We start from the raw sequence: 4,555 nt of genomic DNA, 5'->3' as shown, positions 1-4,555 counted from the left end.
CTCTGTGCTCCCCAGGCACTGCTCCCTCAAGAAGTTCCCAAGTTGGACTTGGCAGTCTTAACTGTGAAAAATCCACACGTTGCCCTATTCACGCAAAATGGCGACTCCCCCATGTATCAGAAGCACTGCAGGGAGTAAGCACTCACATGTGTGGCTGTTAAGTCTGAAAGGGGCTCTAGAGACCACATTTTCACATTGAAGAGGCACAACCCTGTGCATGTTAGTTGCCTGAAATCCTGTACAATGTTAAAACATTCAGAATTCAGGCACACACCTGTAACATTGCAAAACTGTGCAACAGCATAAGCAAGATAAAAAAGTGTGTTTATATAGCCTCCTGTCACAGAATTCAAGGCAGCAAACATGGTAAGCTTCCCAAGTCCCCCTGGGGGGCGGGGAAACCCCCGCCCCAGAGGCCCATTCCCCACCACCGGGGCCACGGTCATCCGAGGGAAAACTCTACGGTTTTCCCTCAGATGGTCATGGCCCCGACCCCAGCGTGCCCGGCGTCGTCATGTCACTTCCGGTTACATGCGTGCGCGCTCCAGCCGTGGGGCGGGAGTCCCCTGCTACAGAGAAATTTCAACTTGGCAACCCTAAGACATGGGTCGGCATCAACCTAGCCTAGAGTTGCCCGTTCAGTGCTGGGAAATTCCTGGAGATTTGGGTGGGCTGGAGTCTGGAGAGGATGGGGTTTTGAGAGAGGAGGGACCTCAGTGGTCTTTAATGCCATAAAGTCCACCATCCAAAGCAACCATTTTATCCAGGGGAACTGGTCTCTTTCGTCTGGAGATCAGTTGTAATTCTGGGAGTTCTGCAGGCTCCACCCAGAGGTTGGCAGCACACCAGCTGCTTAGTCGGTAAAGGCCATGGTCTCCTCATACCATTTGTACAGGGAATCCAGATGACATCATACAGTCACGCCACGGCACTCCAAGGTTCTCTGTGATGCATGTCCGCCCTTTATCGAAGGCTCTGCTCTATGATCTTTCTGCACTGCTTAAGGACGCTTTTTCTAAAATTGGATGCAACTGGAATTGAAACGGAGGTTCTGCACAGGACTTCGAATTGCACCAGCTTCCCGGGTAGGGTTGCCAACCTCCAGGGGATGGCTGAAGATCTCCCGCTGTTACAACTGATCTCCAGGTGACAAAGATCAGTTCCCCTGGAAAACATGGCCTCTTTGGAAGGTGGACTCTATGGCAGTATATGCCATTGAAATCCCTCCCCTCACTAAACCCCACCCTCCTCAGGCTCCATCTTCAAAATCTCCAGGTGTTTGCCAACCTGGAGCTGGCAATCCTGTTGCCAGTAAAAAATCCATAATGCAAGATCCTACTATTTTGCTTTTGGGGGGAATGTCAGTTCCACTCAGCAGAAGTCCCACTTCATCCTGAAAGAGTCCCTTCTGCTGCTGCTAGCTCAGCTGCAGAAGGAGGAGGAGGAGGAGGAGGAGGAAGAGGAGATTAGATTTATACCCCGCCCTTCACTCAGAGTGGCTTACAAACTCCTTTCCCTTCCCCTCCCCACAACAGACACCCTGTGAGGTAGGCGGGGCTGAGAGAGCTCTTCCAAGAACTAATTAATTACCTCCTCCTCACTTGTGGTGCTGGTGCCCTGCCATTGCTGAACCCATTCTTAATCTGTTCCTGTTCCTGGAATGTGAAGCCATACTACTTTTGCCTTTGTAGCAAAAACAACGGTTCATTCATTTTTTTTATTTTTATCCGAATTGTATTCATTATAAGATTAGGAGCACAATTTTAATAAAATAATGAGCACACATGCAGCCAAAAATAAACGCAGGCATTAAAGCCTCTTTCTCATCCTCACATAGGGTGAGGAGAGCCCATTTAGGTATGCCAGGGCCCTGGAATGAACAAGAAATAATTGCATGGGAGAATCAGAAACAACTTTAAAACAACAGAGGCAAAGACAATTGAAAAGAACAGGGGAGAAGACTGAATAACTTTTTGTCTCTTTGACTGCAAAGTGTTTTCATTCATATTTTTTATTTTTCCTGATTTCTTTTGTCCTTTAAAAATGTTATTGTAATTGCACAATTATTATCATAACAAAAATATGCAAATCACTTTCACAGCTAATTAAAACAGGAACAATTAAAGCCTTTCCCTCTCTAGGAAAAAAGCATCCACCCAGGAATGTCTAGGAAAGCACAGCATCAGAAGTGAACAGGAAATAATTGACTGCAGATAACTGGAAGCTTCAAACAACAAGGACAAATAGAATGTGCCGGGACAGTAGCCCTGGGACAACGGCATAAGCGCCTTGAGAATCCACGTGTGGATGGCCAGAGCTGCAACTATATTTTAAGCAGGGGTCGTTTCGTAGAAAAAGAGCTAGGGGAACTCATTAGCATAACTCATTCGCATATGCCACACCCCCTGACATCACCGGAAGCGTGTCATAAGGCCACACCCCCTGACATCACCGGAAGTGTGTCATAAGGCCACCCCCCCCGCCCCTAATGGTCCCGGCCGCCGGCGCCGGCCTTGCAGCTCCACTGCCGAGCCCCATGAGGGGCCCGGTGGTGGACCTGCAAGGCCGGCGGGAGTGCAAGGAAGCCCCACAAAGGCCCTCCCTGGCCCCAGGCAGGCAGGGGTGGGGAGAGGCAGGGAGGAAGCAACTTACCCTCCCTCTTCTCCTGCCTCCTCCTGGCTGAATGAGGGCCGGAAGCGGGGCAGCCGGAAGCAGGGGGCGGGGCTTCATCATGTGCCCCGCCCCCCATACCTCACCCGGGGGAACCGCGATCCCCCCCGAAATGACCTCTGATTTTAAGGGAAACAATTGCCACAAGTGAGGTCTGGGGGAAAAGATGGCAATACAAAACAAAAATCTGTGATGGAATGCAGTGGTTTGTCTATCATGCTTCTCTGGATTCCCCATAAAAATTGCATGAACCGATTGCAGTAATTTCAGAATAAGTGGCTGACGTGGAGCCCAACATTGGCGCCTCTTTGTGTTTTCCCTATGTAAAATTTGTTCCTACAAAGTTAGCACAGCTTAGGAGAGAACTGTGTTCCAGAGGAGGAAATGTTTAAGCATATATGATAAAAAAAACACACCCGTGAATGTAAAAGTCTACTAATAAGTCTACTAACAACTTATTCTGAGGAATAAGGAAGGAAGCGTTGCCACTTCCCCACTGTATAGAACCCCTGCTTCAATTCTGCTTAATACAACAGGGTGTGAAAAAGGAATCCTTTAGTAGCACACAAAAAGGTTGTGGTGTGGAACCTCCTAGAAAGCTCTGCAGCTTGGAAGCAAACACAGAAAAAAGCCTCTGTGTGGAAACAGCCGGAGTTCCAATACAATCAACCATCGTGGAATGAACCAGTTTCAAACTGCATAGCTTCAACAATCTCACATTAGGAAATACTTTAACTCTAAAAGAGCTATATAAATACTATTTTTACAAAATGGGTAATTTTTAAAAGGGCATTGCATTGCAGTAAATTATCATCTGCAAACGGGCACTTGTTCCTTTCCCCTTTCCTTCAAGGGAAGCACAGTCACCTCTGGCTTCAGCAGGGCTCTTATGTTCCTATATAGCCAGGGGTCGTTTCCTGCGGGAGCACACAGGAGCAGAGCTCCGGCAGTAAGAAGCCCAGGGGGCGGGCACATGCAACAAGCCCCGCCCCCTGCTCCCAGCAGCCCTCAGTCAGGCCACAAGGAGCAAGAAGCAGCCAGGTAGGTTGCAGAGTCCCCCCCCACCCCGCCTTCAGGTACAAGCTCTCCCTCCTTTGTGAGGGCAGATCTGCGCCCCCCCCCCCCCAATAGCTAGCAATCCAAAACAGTCCAGTGGAGCCTGAGCGGTGGGTGTTGCCTTCTGACACACTTCCGGTGATGTCAGGGTATGTGGCATATGCAAATAAGTTATGCTAATGAGCTCCTGCACCTCTTTTTCTACGCAATGACCCCTGTATATAGCTGATCTCCAGAATACCGTTCTCCTGGTGAAAATGGTAGCTTAGGAGGATGGGCTTCAGGGCAACACATCTCTGCTGAGCATCCTTCCTTCCCCAAAAGCCACCCTCCCCAGAATCCATCCCCAAAGCTCCAGGAATTATCCAGCTCAAAGTTGGCAACCCTATAAAACAAGTTGACAACCGTAACATTGGTTGTACAACGGAACGTCTGAGTCCACAATAGACCTGGTTCTTCTAACTACAGAGTGTTTGCAAGTAAGAGTGGGCCAAATTGTTGTTTTCATTTTGAGCTTCTTTTCGTTACAAGAACTTTCCATGTTTGTTATTTTTATGATTAATTCTATTCATACTATTGTTTTCATTTTATCTCTTCCTCCTCTTTTTCTCCTCACCCAGTCTATATACCACAGCTTGTGCCAGGGCTGCTGGCGTCACAACAGTTGGCTCAGTCCAGACATCAGTGGGTAGAGAATCTCCCTGTGCCTCGGATGTTCTTTGTAGTCACCTGAAACATGATGGACCCTGGAAAATGTAGTCTCAGGGTACCTGACTTAGTGTGTCTGGCACCCTGGGACTACACTTCCTAGGATGCACTGAGATGCAGT

The sequence above is a fragment of the Gekko japonicus genome, unplaced genomic scaffold (assembly GCF_001447785.1).
Source record: "Gekko japonicus isolate JY-2015 unplaced genomic scaffold, Gekko_japonicus_V1.1 scaffold139, whole genome shotgun sequence".
Lineage (NCBI taxonomy): Eukaryota > Metazoa > Chordata > Lepidosauria > Squamata > Gekkonidae > Gekko > Gekko japonicus.
Note: the sequence above shows the minus strand (reverse complement) of the source record.